General features: G+C 33.9%; 1 protein-coding gene across 6 annotated transcripts in view; it reads left to right on the forward strand.

Annotated features, from left to right (window-relative positions):
* LOC148281200 (protein FAM13A) overlaps positions 1-16,066 on the forward strand; it is a 33,623-nt gene that overhangs the window by 4,971 nt on the left and 12,586 nt on the right. For 4 of the 6 annotated variants that reach the window (XM_088227097.1, XM_088227102.1, XM_088227098.1 and 1 more), the window contains exon 2: positions 8,488-8,844. The gene's annotated coding sequence lies outside the window, so the exon portion shown is untranslated. Of the gene's footprint in view, positions 1-8,487; positions 8,845-9,850; positions 10,007-16,066 lie in introns of those variants that run through there. The other 2 variants (XM_088227100.1, XM_088227101.1) reach the window with 2 other exon arrangements.

Raw genomic sequence — 16,066 nt, forward strand, 5'->3', positions numbered from 1 at the left:
GCCTGGGTGTTCTGTGCTGTAATTTACCACTGTAATTGGGCCTCCTGGCCTGTTGTGGTGCAAAAAAAAATTTGCAAAATTTCCTCAATGTAAAAAAAATATATTGTAAAAATATTATCTCATGAAGAGAATGATATTAATCCGACATTCAGTTTTAGAGAATATACATTTGTGCATAGAGTAATAATACGCCACTGGCTAATAGTCTTCCGTACGGCCAAAAACAATAAAATGATTATCAACCACGAAGTTAGCCACAGTTTACGGCAATACCACGGGCCGGTGAGTACTTAGGTCGAGAGTTGCAAGCGCAAACCGAAACTGCCCGTTACGTGTTTGTCGTTAAACAAAAAACCAAACAAAAAAAATGAGATGCCTTTGTTCTATACAATAGAGGTAATAATGGGCTTATAGCGAATTATTACTCTGTGGCCGTATTCTGGAAACGGAGTCCTACTGTACATCCATTTATAAAAGCAATTTGAATCTCTCGGCGCAGCTTGTATTGATTTGGTTTTAATCAAAACGGCGAGAACAAAAATAACTCTAGCATTTGAAAGAAAACGGATACGAAAACAACACGTAAGGGATTGGAAAAAATTTCATAGGATTCAAAAATCGTTTTTGCAATTTGACGGTTTCAAAGGTGAACGATATTTTTGTACTAATTAAACATTGTATACATATCGTGGTACACCACGTATTAAATAATCTATCGTCACCCTAGTCTGTAAGACTCGTAACTTGGCGGCCTCCGTGGTGTAGTGGGTCAAAACCCTTGACTCACGCACGGAAGGTTCCGGGTTCGATTCCCGATGAGAACACAAAAATTAAAATGTGATTTTTCTCAAGCCTGGTTGTTCTGTGATGTAATTCACCACTGTAATTGGGCCTCCTGGCCTGTTGTGGTGCAAAAAAAAACTTTACCCCGATTTTGCCGAAAATGAGATTTGATGCCCATTTGAACGTTTAAACTAACACCTTCGGTGAAAACTTCAATAATGTGTAAAATAGTTTTAGATGATGTAACAGCAAAATACAAACCTCCAAACTCCATCAAGTTCACAAGTCAAAATGCAATATTCGTAACTCCTTTGCCGGCCATTTTGTATTGAAATCTGTCAATTTTCGCGTGTCGTGTTCATTGCTACCGTTTTAAATTGGATTTTTTACTTTTACAAAAAAAACTTATTAAAAAATGGACGTCTAAAGCAGCTTTGTATAGTTTTTATTTAAATGATTGGTGCAAATCAACTATCTTCATCAAAATTCTCAAATGCACTCCAATAAAATAAAATCTCTCTTTTTCGTCCCAAAAAATATGATATTTGATATTTGTGTTGCACATAAAACGGGAAATTTACCCGATGTGGAATTTAATACACACCAACAAAAAAAACATTAGAAGCTCGAAGCGAAAAATAAAATGACAAAGGTAATTTTAAAAAACGTTTTTAAAATATAGCCATTTTTATTTATGGAACGAATCAGAAGGTGGCCTAAGTGCCGAAAAGTTTGCTTCAAACGCACCCATTTTTTTATTGAAAAAAATATCACAAAATATGCCACTTGAAAGCAATAAGATTATTTTGTACAATGATGGTTGTGCGTACCAAAATAGATTCTATGTGATATACTCGTATACTCGATGTGGCCATAAAATGATAATTGAACGGAAATATTTGGAAATGGGCACACCCAGGTGGAGGCTGATTCGACTAAAGAAAAACCTTTAAATAATAAAAACATTAATGTTCCAGCAGATTACTATGGTATCTGTGCGCAGTATCTGTGTATAAAAATGCGCAGCCAGATATATATATATTTACTATTTAAACCATGGTTTTTAAAAATATTGTGAGATGATAAAGTTTTACAAAACGAATCGTGCTGGGAACAAAAAGGGGGATTTTGTAGTTACCAATATTCGTGATTTGCAGTATACAATTAGAATTAGATGATCAACTAGAAATCTGATGGCAAAATCAATTTCGGATAACTGGACTAGACAGGAACTTTCGAAAATTTACCGCGCCTTCACAAAGATAGTTTTAAAATAAAAAAAATGGAAAATTCGACGATCTGCAAGGACTTTAAAAGTTAACCTGCAGACTACCACACCTATTACGTATGAAAACGAATCATTTGACAGATATATTAAAATTTAAGTTAAAACTGTAATTTTTCTTTATATTTAGTATTGAGTACGTGTTTTTTTTTGTTAGTACTAATTTTTCTCAAATTTCAGTTGTTTTATTCAATAAAGTAAAAAATTTGTACCTCCTAAGTTGTATTTTTTTCCTAAAGTGTAATACGGTCAACTCCGTTTATTGGTTCTAGAAAGGCAATGTTAAAAAAACTTTTTGAAACACTGTAAAATAAAACATTTGTCAGTGTGTAATAAGTTTATGTTCCTTTGATTATGTTTATTTTATTATAATATCAAAATTTTGAATTGGTCAACTATTTTATGAAAATCCCTCTCCTCCACTCATCTACTCTATTTCCTTATCCCTTAACCTTCTTAAGAGCTGTTTTTTTTCTCATGTCTTATATAATATATGATTTTTCTCTTTACTATGTAACATGTTCTCTCATTATATTTGTGAAAATCTTTAACTGGATGTATGTACTATTTATTTTTTATTTTGTATTCTTATACAACAACTGTTGTTTTTCCTTAATATTTATTTTTATAAATATATATATATATATATATATAATAATAATAAATAACATAGGTAAATAAGTCAAAGACGTAACGTATTTTTGAGATATATTCACGTACATCTAAATAAAGAAAAAAATACATTTTAAGTCTCTCCAGAAAAGTTGCTGTTCACGGAGTTACGAGGTTTACAGTTTAGGGTGACGATATCTTTCGGGACTGAAATTTTGTAAATGCTAGCTTTTTTTACTTAAAAACAGGAAGATTGAGGATAGTGTTTGGCTACAGTGTCCACTGTGACCATATGGTCACGCTCGTGCTTGAAGAGTTAACAGAGCTTATTACAGTATTTTTCAGACTATAAGACGCACTTACCCAAGGGGTATAAATAACATTCAAAGGTATTGAGAAATAATTTTAAAAATCTTAAAGATGTGTAAAACGAATACTGTAATGAAAATAAATAATAAAACTTGATTTGCAGACATTTATATTTGCTTCTTTTTCCATTGGCCGTATGTCCCATTTACTCGGGGTCAGCCCTCCTAGTCTCCAGTCTACACGTCGGCTGGGAGATTTGTTTTTTGGTTTCTGTTTTACGGCCGGTTGGCACCTGACGCCGAGCCATTACCCCCTCTTGCTAACTGGGGCTTGGGATGCCACCGTTGACCATTGTTCCTCCGCTGCCATCTTCGCCCTGCCCAGCGTCGCTGCCTTCCAACAGCCCATAGCCCGAATTACGTCCGGGTGGCCTGAAACAAGATTTGTGCCCCTTCCGCATGTTTCGCCTTACTGATGCACCAATAATAGAAAATAGTATTTCGCTTAAAAAAGCACCGAATTGATTCTTATTGTTTTCTTGGTGCATCGGCATGATTACCTACTTCCTACTTACGGTATTGAAAGTGAAAATCAGCCAAAAAGAAACGCGCTTGCTGCTGTTTCTGTTCTCGGGTAGACCTTGTAGAAATAACAACAAAGCATCACATTTTATTTATCTTAACCTTCCTCAGTTCTTTACGTGTGATGAAGCGACAACATAAATAAAGCCTGCAAAAAAATATTATATTTGAGATCTCTTGCGCAGCGAAAATAGCATTGAGTGGGGTAAACCATCTGTCCTAAGTTGATTTATCGTTAGGGGAGATAAAACAAAAGTTTTGCTGTAAAAAAAAATAAAGTAGTAGTTCCTTTGGAGACCCCTAGTAATAATTTTCAATCAGTTCGGCAATCATGGATTAATTTGGATTCTTTTGTGCTATATTTATTTATATTAGGTAAGATTTTATCTACAGGCGAATAAATTATTAAAAATCAATAATATATTTTTAAAATCGATTTTAAATATTTTGAGGCATTAAATTTTTTCTATTCCCTCGGGTCCACTCATTGTACAATTTAAGTGACCCGAAAAAAAACCTTTGTAATATGAGTGTTTAGACTCTCGTAATTTTTTCTCTGGTTTTAGTTTGTTTTTCTCGTCATTATTCCCTTTTTATCTATGGTTAGGGGTTAGGACTTATGAGATTTATAAGATGATTGCGTTGAGTAGACCAACTAATGGCCATAAAGTCTTTTCAAAATATAATATTTTTGGCGGCGGTGGTGTAGTGGCCAAGACGCTTGACTCACACACGGAAGGTTCCGGGTTCGATTCCCGGTAAGAACACAAAAATCAAATGGGATTTTTCTCAAGCCTGGGTATTCGGTGATGTAATTCACCACTGTAATTGGGCCTCCTGGCCTGTTGTGGTGAAAAATAAATTTTAAAAAATACATTAAAGCACATAAAAAATAAAAAATAATAATAATATGTTCACCGAGACTGGGCCGCCTTAAACACGAGCCCTGTGCGTGCTAAATATCGGCCATTTTTGTTTTTGGCCCCACCAATATATTATAGAGCATTCTCTACATTAATGTACAAAATATAAAATATTTTACGCAAAATAATATTTTTTGTTCAAATCAAATAATGATGTTTTTAAGAATAACGTTTATAACTAAAAATAGGTAATATGTAAAGAGTGTGTATGGATTAGTTTATACTACATATTTATGTTTCAGAATATTTCGTGTTACATACATTAACTAACAAAAAATGCTGCACAAGGTTAAAAAAACACGTGAGAAAATAATACATTAAATTATTAAATGTCGTGGACTCACGAAATAATGGTCCGAGGTTAAAATACCACTATACCACAACTCGATTCCAACTTTTCCAGCGCAAATAATTTCAGACTTTTAGGAAACGATCTTAAAAGTTTAAAGATTTGAGAAAATAATATGAAATCAAACATTTATTTTTTAAATGAATTTGGGTGTCAGTCCGATATACCCTATTTTGCGGACAATAAGTAGCATTGGACCATAAGACGCACCCCAAAATTTATATATAATTTATTAGAAAAAAAAGGTTTTAGAGGATAAAACGCAGCGGTCGATAAAACGCACCCCAATTTTCGGTTGAATTTTCAGAGGAAAAAAGTGCGTCTTATGGTCCGAAAAATATTACAATCTAGAATGACTATTTAAATCTACATTTTAAATCCAATCTGCCAGGAATCTGGGACTTCAAGCGTGGTAGGAAAACCCGCCAATGGCTACACTATTTATATACAGTCTTATCTATACCTATCTGCACTCGATTCCTTTTTCCAGGAGTTAACATGTTTTCTATTGGAACCTGGGGTGCTATTCTGAACCACTCTCGTGACACGAGAAAACTGTTTTTCTCATGTATTTTGTATGTAAATACACGAGATAATACGGCCACGAGAGCGTTTGGAATACTAGCCGTGGGCTGTATATTTAGTTTACTTTGTATTTACATACAAAATACATAAAAACTGTTTTCTCGTGCCACGAAAGTGGTTCAGAATAGCACCCCCGAAGCGCAAAAATGATCACCTAACTCCCATGTAACAAGAATGATAAAGTTACGCTGCAATTATATGACCAATTTGGTGCCCTATGCATCACAGAGTGCGGATAAGGAAATAATGACCACGATGATATCATTTTTTTATTTATTTATTAGAAAACAATTTATTATTTTAATTTACTATTACTTGTCCACTTGTTAATACATCTTTTGTGGCCAGACAGAGTGTGGCGTTTTATCCTCTCTGTCTACCCTTACGGAGAAACCGCGTGACGGCTTGTTTTTTGTTGCGATCTAATAAATAAGTCCCTATTTTACGAAATGAAAGTCTATTAAATAGACGGGCTGCGAAATGAACACCTACAACCAAGATAGTGTCAAGGATCAGTTTTACAAATTTAGCCAATATATATATATGGTTGGATAATTTATAAAGCGCCATTTTCGTGAAAATCACCTCAAGGGCGCTGTACAATAAATAAATATCCTAGCCCGTCTTGCAGCTACAGAGCGCATAAACGGTTGGGATTCTAGTTTGATGTTGTATCAGACTTGCCATGTTATATTGCGTATGTATGGACAAATAAACGAACACTTATCTAACTGCAGCTTCTTTATAAAAAATCACCCCTCGCAGTGGACTCAATCATGATAGGCGACGAGGTGGATTTTTGTGCAGTCGATTTTCTATTAAACGATTTTAAAGCAAAAGTAGCCATAGAGTTTTATTATTAATGAATCTGATTAAATTTTAGATAAAGAACTGTATTTTTTATCCGCCCGGATACTGACCAATCATAATAATAAATGATTATTTATTATTTTATTTATTTATGATGACATCATTACTCCATTTCGGCACTGCATTGATCCACACAATACACCAATCGAAGCGCATCTTGATCATTTTTATTACACGAAGATAAGATGGTCAGTCTTACGCTTCATGAGCCAGTTCAGGGACTTTGAAATATTTTAGTGTAAAAACATATTTTAAATAAATATTTCATGTCAACCATCTCGGGAATTGAACCCGAGACCTCTTGCATGGTAAGCAAGCACGCTGACCACTAAACCGCGAAGCCGACATTATAATAATATCACTTCATTATTAACTCACCTAGGAGGATCTATAAGGATCTATCAAATATCTGTTTTGGTCTGGTATATCAAATTGTCTATAAGATTACGCATTGTACGTGTACCTACTAACTGAAATCAATAAGTAAGTTAAAAGTCTTGCTTCTTTAACATTGTATTTATTGAAAAACATTCAATGTCAAAGTTTTTTGAAAAGGAGATCAATGGATATTAATAATTTGGATTGAAAAACTGGCCCCTATTCGATCATGTGAATGTCACGCATTTTGTTTGTTTATTCGGAGGATCTTGTAAAAATGTATTCACTTTAGTTTTGTTATCATATTTTGGGAGTAAGGGACAGAACTTTCTGGGTACGCCACTGCTAGGAAGCCATGCTGGAGTACTATCGTTTCTTTATATCTAAATAAGAAAAAATAAACAATCTCCCCACTATTGGCATCAATTTTGCAGCGTCCAGAGAACATTAAAACATTGTAGAGGAGAACCACCTTCAAAACTAATATTTACTAACGTCAGTTAAAATGTTTGACCACAAAGTTAATGTTTTAAACATAAATAATATCTAATATTTCATGTCCACCCTGCCAGGAATCAAACCCAGGACCTCAAGAATGGTAGACAAACGCACCAACCACTACAGAACGAGGTGAACATATCTCCACTAGATCAGGGTTCATACCTAAAGAGTAGCCATCGAGTTAAAAACGCTCGTTCAGGGTTCAGTTCACACTTAGAACTGTATTCTTTATCCGCCCGGACACAAATTACATGTGATAATTACAGGAATAATAATGAAAATTCGGTTTTTATACACGGTCCCATATACTTCTTAAACAGGATTCCTGTAAAATACAGAAATGTTAGTCGGTCTCCTTGCTGCAAGTTTCTAATGATTCGCGCGAGTAGTATTTTGAGGATTTAAAACATATGCGAGTATTTGCACTGTTGCATTATTATTTACCTGGATTAGTTATATTACACGGTTTTTATTTGCTTCTAATAGATGGTTATTTCTTTGTTTACTTCTAAATAAAAAACTATTACACTTTATTTTTTTGATTTTTAATATGTCGCACATCCGACAAAATAGAATCAAACTTAAGAAAACAGAATTTCCAGGAAAGCCTAAAAGCCAAAAAAAACGCTTTATTTTAATCAATCGTGAATTCTTTAGTGAATTTTTTTGTTTTTTTTTTTATCCTTTAAAGTATGGTGATATGTTATATATTTAGGTCTGTCTTAAAGAAAACCTCGATTCAAATAAGTATTAGTGAAAAGTGTGTCATGGCAAGCGGGTAAATTGTAAACCTAGAATTAGGTATGTATTTTTTTAAACATACGAGAGTTTTTTAAATTATTCATTCTGTATACCAACTTAACTAAAAATATGTTTTTTTTTGTATAGTTATGACTCTATTTTATTGTATTTGAGGCTCGGGATGATTCGTGTGTATTTTACGGATTTGGCTTTTTCAATGGCGTTTTTATAAGCTTGTTTAGCTTCGAGATACTCAGGAAGTGTCTTCCCGTCTCTCTTCGAAGCGTCCCCGAGTTCTGAAGCCAGTGCCTACACTTTGTAGCTTCTTTCTTGAAATGATCGAGTTCAGTTTTCCACCATGGACACATGGACAGGGCTTCCTTTCCCGGTTTCCTGATTGGTATACTTGCTTTGCACGATTCGCCTAAAATTTACATCAATAGGTTTATTATTTTTCCGTAAGTCAAGCGAGTTGCTTAATTTGAAGAAGGAATTGTATTATAGGGATGAAAGATCGCTTACTAACATAGAATTCTGTGATTACGATTGACGATGAATCTTGTATTTCAGGAGCCAAATTATAATGTGGAGAGCCAGAATTGGGGCCGCCCGTCCATGCTGAGCTATCGGCTGGTGTCCACCCACTTCCTGAAGCAGCCCTAGGCCTGTCATGTGCCGAGAGTGGGACATGCGCCCACCGCCGGGGCCCCCGACCGTAGCCCCCGCGGACGATCAGCGATAATGGACTTACTCGTTCTGCCAAGATCCTAATCAGTGCCAACAGAACATCGTGACTCGACCACCGAGTGTCAAGTGATTTGTGCTTATTGAACTATTAGTGATGCGACTTGACGCGCCGAGGTCAACGCTAATTCTTCAAGATTAATGGACGTTTTGTAAAACTAGCAGCGCATAATAAGATTACGCGTAAGTATTTTATTCAAATATCATTTTTTACAGTTTATTTACATTCTTTGAATTTTTCAAACATTAGTACACGTTCAAAATAAAATACTAATAAGATAAAATAAGAAGACACAAAAATTGGAAAGAATTTAGGAGTATTTGACCCTAGTTGATCAAAATATTTTTTAATGTACACTCGATTTATTTTCACTCTATTTGAACTGACAGCTACAGATATTTGAAGCGTCGGCTTCCTGAAATCTGATAATTAAAGTCCTTTAAATGCAACATGATTAGAATGACAGTTGTCAGAAAAAGTGACGACATAACTTAGTAGTAACGTCAAAGGAGTTATTTATATTGACACACGAAAAATCATTTGTATCTGGCGTGTTCATTTATTTTTTTATTACAACAATGCTTGAAACATAAATCAACATTAATATGTGAAATCAGCTTTAAAACTAAAAAAAAAAACTAAAATAAACCCAATTATTAACGACGTTCTTACAAGGTTACATCATTTTGCAAAAACATTAGAGATGGGACAAATTGATCGAATAAAAAAATTATTCTGGCCATTCTTCTCCAGTTTTCTCTGCCTTCGACCCCATTCTAGTCCTCTTCCACACAATCTATCGATTGGTCTGCCGCTTCCACTGAGCATCCACCTTATTATAATTTTTTATGCCCTATCGTCGGGGATTATTCTTACGTATACCGCCCATTGCGGCCTTTGCAATTTACAGAAGCGTAAAATTACAATTTCGCCAGGTAATCAAAAACTTCGAACTGATCAAAAATGGTGTCAGGTAATTTGAAAACATTCTAAAACTTATTGATGTATTTAAAGAAACTGTGTTTGCCAACCTTTCGCGTAGATTTTATTTAATTGGCTCCTAAAAATATTTTGCCTTACAGAATTGAGTTCGTGTGTACTCAGCTGTAAATCTAATAAAAATATCTAGCAAGTAGGTATGTACGAGTACATAATATTTGTACAGCATAAATAGAGTAATATATAATCACTACCAAGTTCGTAAGAGGCGGAGAACGAAATGAATTACAAATATACAAGTCTTTGCTTCGTATAGTCAATAATATCCAATATTGTGTAACAGATTGTGACGTTGGAAGTGCGGTATTGTTTCTAAAGATATAATTCAAGGATCTAAATTGATCGGTGAGCGAAAAACACATCTACATTTATTTTATTTGATAATGTAAATTGTAATGTCGGTAGGGTGTGAAATAAACAGTTTTTGAACATTTTCCATTTCAATAAAATAAGTTAAAATGATAAGATTTAAAAATACAATTCATCAAGTAAAAACACGTACTTAGAAAATATTATCTAATTAGATTGGTGAACAAAAAATTCTAATATTGTTCTGTGAAGCGTCTCACGAGAGAAAATAATATCGACTTAAAATGTTACAAAATCCCAGTAAAACTAATTGAACAGATCTTTCAGGCAATACCAACATGATAAACTGAAAATATTTATTTTTCAGTTCGTCAATATAATTTATTTTTATTGATAATAAATTTAACTTTAAATTGTATTTATTTTTACGATGGTTTTTGTAAAATAAGTAAATAAAATTGATAAGTTGCAATTTTTAGATACTATTTATTTATTCATTCACAAAATATTCATTTATTTACATTTATTGAGACACAAGTTCCAACTCCATGGGACTGAAGTCCCGTATTGAGTTGGGACTTTAAATACTCGTATACTACAATAATATAATACAACAATAACTATGTCCCCACTATGTTAACTTAAAATTGAGGCATGGGGCATCTAGGTATCAAAAACTTTATTCTCTACTTCAATCCACAACAATATTTTTAATATATCCAAATCTTTGTAGACCAGTACTGCAGTTAACCCTTGTTAAAACATTTATTTATTTTTATTTATTTATTTATTTTTGCACCACAACAGGCCAGGAGGCCCAATTACAGTGGTGAATTACATCACAGAATAGATATAACATATTTACTGTTATATATATGTATGAACACCCGTTTCCTTAATTTGTTGTTTTTTAGAAGTAAAATAGCTAAAACCCACAAAAATGTTAAATTATTTGGCCCACTATGAAACACTCAAAATAAAATATTGCTCTTTTATTCAGGCCAATTGATTTTTATGAAATAAAAAAGCCGAACCCTTTATCAAAGTACTAATTATTAATTTTTAAGAGAAAGCGCCTGCTTTTCAATTTGTATACTTCTGTTCAGATAAGTTATATGAAACAACAGTATGTTGACTATGTTTATTTTTTTGTTGACAAGTACCGGAATCCAGTTTCTAGGGAGCTAATCAAGACATTTATATTCTAATATAATATATTCTAAACTTAGCTGGAAAGATCAAATTATAGAAATATCCAATCAAATACGGAAATCAGCATACATTTATAAAAGCCTAAGAAATATTTTGAATGCTCAACTTATGAGACAAATTTACTTTGCTTTTTGCCAAAGCAAACTATCATATTGCAATTTAGCTTGGGGAGGTTGCTCTAATTCAATCCTTGAACCAGTAAAAATAGCAGAAAAATGGATCATGAAGATCATTCTCAAAAAACCCTTGAGGTATTCAACGGAAGATCTATTCTCTGAGTTAAAGATATTGGATGTAAGACAATTGTTTGTAAGGTGCCTACTACTTAAATTTTATGATAAATTAAATCAGGTCAAAAGAACCCAACAGAATATAAACACTCGTTCAGCAACACAAATTAACTGTACTGTCCCATTTGTATCAACCGCCTTTGGTAAAAAGCAATACAATGTAATTGCTCCAAAAATATTTAATGATTTATTGCCAAATATAAAAGACTCAAAATGTAAAACAAATTTTAAAATAAAAATAACTGCACATATAAATAGTGTAGCGAGAGATTTTTTTGATAAATATATGTAAATCAATAAACGTAGTAGGTACTTTATATAATTGGTACACATATTATTTATATTTTTATGTATTTCATTGCTTTATATTTGTTTTATTATATATTATACTATATTATTTATGTTTAAGTAACATGTATTCTTGGCAGATATATATACTTTATATTTGTATAATAATGATTTTTAATTTCTTACATTTGATAAGCTAGGCATTTATAATTAAGTAGTTTTAGTTTTTCTTTTTTATGTTATTGTTTTATTAGTATAGGACTACTTACGCTCTAAAGATAAAAAATCTCCATCTTAGAACAGGCTGTGCCATGTTAGATGAAGACTATCATAAACAGAGAATACTCCGTTTTCATTTTACATTAATTGGTTTTATAAAGATTCCCTGTTATTAAGTATGTATATTATTTTTTTGCAATAAATTTATAAATAAAAATGAAATATTCCTTTCTCAAAAAAGTTCTGATGTCTGTCGAATCATAAGAATGCAAATATTTCCTTTCGGTTTAAAATCCTCGAAACGTCTTTTGTCAATAATATTCCGTGCGCTATCGACAGGATTATCTTCAGGTTTTCAGCTTTGATGATAATATCGACAAAACAAATTTATGAACATAAATTTAGCTTATTAAACAAATATTTCTATATTGTTCAATGTTCAATATAATTCTACAACGACATCCCGTTGAAACGAACTACCCTTTCGTGTGCAAGAGTTAATGCCTTTATTACATTCGTGGAGTTTATAACTAAATCAATAACATGACAAAACTACGTCTAATCACATTATTCGGATAACTTTTCTTGACAAACAGACTGGCTTTTTTCAAATCGACTTTAAATCAAATTATTTTTTAATATAATCTCTGTATCCGGGCGGATCAAAAATATAGTTCTGCGTTTGAAATAGAATGTGGAAGTCAGTGCCATAGGATGAAAAAATGTTTTTTTATGCATGCGACAAAAATTAGATCATTTAATTGTACGGTGAAGATTCTCCAAAATGTATTAAAAAAACGTTTAGTAAAAATTAACTACTTTAAAACGTCATAGGTTCTGGGCCCCGATTACAATGGAAAGTTAACATTTATCTTCAATTTTATCTACAAAGTAAAATTAAGTTTCACAAAAAGCAGAATATGCAAATATATTTTTCTTCTAAACAAGTTCAATGGTTACCGACGAAGACACTTTAAATGTTCATACAAATATACTTATGTTCGTACACAAATATCGGTTTATCTTTATAGACAGTCGAAGATAACTCTGTTAGTTAGTTAGTAAGCTTCCCATTGTAATCGGGGCCGTGGTCAACAGCCGTTTAGAATAGCTAATTCCGGGAAGCCATGTTTAGCGTGTTTTCATACGCACGGGGTTATATTTCAAATGTCAGCTCAACTCACCGACGACAACTCGTGACGTCATTTGTGGAGTAATTTCAAAATTACAACATTTAAAACAATCGTAAAGATACGGTATATAAATATATTTTTTTTAAATGGCCTGGTTTGATAGTCTATTGTCAAATAAACAAATATTTTAAAAAACACCGAACTTCCTCATTAGAATCCTGGACCTGGACGAATGTTTTAGAGTCGATGGCTACTAAAGGCGGCTGTACTCGCTGGCCAATATGTTCTACAGTACGCTGGCAAATACGTATTGGCAAACGTGTAGAGGGGAGTATTTTTGGCTAACAGAGCTGGCACGCGCGCTGGCACATGCGCCGGCGCTCGATCCGCCTATTGTTGGTAATTCAACACCGATCAAAGGACACTGGCGGAACAGTGGTGAACGAGCCCACACGTCGGCCCAACTTTTAGTGCGTCACGAATACTGGAGAGGATGCATTGTGTTTGGGCGCTTTTAACATTCGTACATTGGGTTGCACGGACAGATATTGAACGACCCGCCAACGTGTGGGTAGTTTAGCGATTTCGTTGCCAATACGCCCGCCAGCTTACTGGCAGATGCGATATAGGTATTGGCCAGCGTTTAGACCTGCCTTGATAAAAATCCTAAAAAAGGAAATTTATAGAAGAGATAGGGCCGTTGGCGCGTTAGCCATCACCATGCTTATTAAGGTCGGAATGATACAGTAGTTTTTAACATTTTTGTAAAACAACTAAATATTGCAGTGTACTGCCTCGAACGAACTGCCCCTGGCTGGCACCTGAAGCATAGCTCTGATCACCTTTCCTTCATGTAACATATGATCGAGGTACGCTGTATTCGGTGCTTTGCCCCGTGTACCATCAGGTGCGGATGGGGCTGATAATGATGAAGATAACAAATAAATATTTGTTTTAAAGTGGATCTTCATTTTAGTGTTTTGCCAATGTCCGTTTTGGATAGACGGACGGACATCACAGACGAATATGGTATATTTTCAGGAATTTTAAAATTTGAAGATAATATAATTGATTAGGATTTGCGCGTTAGAATGCAGGGGCAATGTTGGGATAGTTCAGCGAGAAAGCGAGGGAATTATTTATAGAGCAATAGAGGAATATATGGTTGAGATTTGGGACTCTCCTCACCGGGAAGAAATTTACACTCGAGGATCTCATGAGATCTTCAAAGGATATCCAAAAAAATAAATTTTTTAATATTAATAATAAATTCTTACCGACATTGAAAAAATAAATGGTAAATTAAAGTTTATGTTAATGAATCTGCAGTATGGATTTGAAATAAAAAGAGTATTTTATACTAACTCGTGTTTCTTATTATTATTATGTATGTTTACGTATATATATATATATATATATATATATATATACACATGTATCATTCACCCAGTGGCACATAGGACACGGCACTGGGAATCGAATTTCAGCTTATCTTAATCGTTTGATTCATCGAGGCACAATAATCAGTCTTACGCTTTAGATCCAGGCCAGGAGCAGTGTAATATAACAGTTAAAATCACCCTATTGAATAAATATTTTATGCCGACCTTTTCTCTAAGTTCTAACCAGTAAACCTCGAGGCTGACTAATCTCCATTTGGAGTCTAGTTATATTTTCTACACGGGACTATACTTATTTTTCATTCCGCCCGCACTCGGGAGGCCTAAATATATGTACACAGATGCTTGAATTTTTAAAATTATTTTTTGCACTCTTACGATTTACCTAAATATTTGAATTTCGGGACTATTTTTAATTAAATTACTGAACTAAAAATGTGGTAGAGAGGGATTCGAACCTCGGGCATCTGATCCTGTACCACGGGACCACAATCCGGTTTATTCTGTAAAAAAATGGCATTGATAAACCTGACAAATGCTGAAATGTCAATATTTTTGGTATGTATGAACATGAAGCAAAATCATTATTTTGAGAAATTTGAAATTTAGTTAGTCAGTTAGTGACTTTTACCCGACCGGCGACGATATAACCTTTAGCTAGAACACCCAAGTTGAGAGGTGAAAAGGCCATTAAAAAACGAAGAAGAACGAGACGATATAATGGCTGTTCCATCTCTTCAAAATTATCTTGCCAGTTGATCGCCACTCGCTCTATCTACATCACTTATCATACTGAAGTAAGTCTGTAAGCACTCTTGCTGAAGAACTGTTCTAATAAATTATTTTGCCAACCTTCAAAGAGGCACTGCTATAAAACATGATATAATCATAATGCGTTTTAAATTTGCAACGTCTTCAATTAAAGGTAGTCGGCGCATCATACGTAATAACTGGTTAGATCACAGAGTAGTTCAGTGCACGCGTGTGCACTGCACAAGGCTGTCTGGTCTTCGTCTCTAGTCTCTACCCACCAGTCCACCAGTCTCCAAACACGACACCAACCTGCAGCACTCGTATTGTGGCATTTGTATTTATTATTATGCTTTATACTCAGCATCACGCCCACTGTACTTTCAGTAGACTGAATAAAACAGTATTTGAATGGGTAATGGACCTTGGCCTTCGTTTATAATATCTACCGAGTAGGTATATTTAGTGACCGAGCTACCTTCTACCGATATAATGATTAGGGAATGCATCGTGTATGTGTTGTATAATATTGTATTAGTAAGCCCGTGCTAGAATAATATACGAACCTATATAATATTATCGCTAATTTCACACCCAACACTGACAGATTTTCTACCTCACGGTTGTTTTATTTTTAGTCAGCCGCTGTCAGAATACACATACACCATAATATGTGTTTAGCGTGTATACGCACACGTTGTAGGTTCACTACGTGCGCGCGAGATTTTGTGGTGGTGGTGATAGCTTGATTCGCTTGATTATTTACAAATTTGCGAATAGGAATATGCTCGCCTAGACTCACGA

This window comes from Micrasema longulum, unplaced genomic scaffold (genome assembly GCF_059751315.1).
Source record: "Micrasema longulum isolate JH-2025_06_02 unplaced genomic scaffold, ASM5975131v1 h1tg000487l, whole genome shotgun sequence".
NCBI lineage: Eukaryota > Metazoa > Arthropoda > Insecta > Trichoptera > Brachycentridae > Micrasema > Micrasema longulum.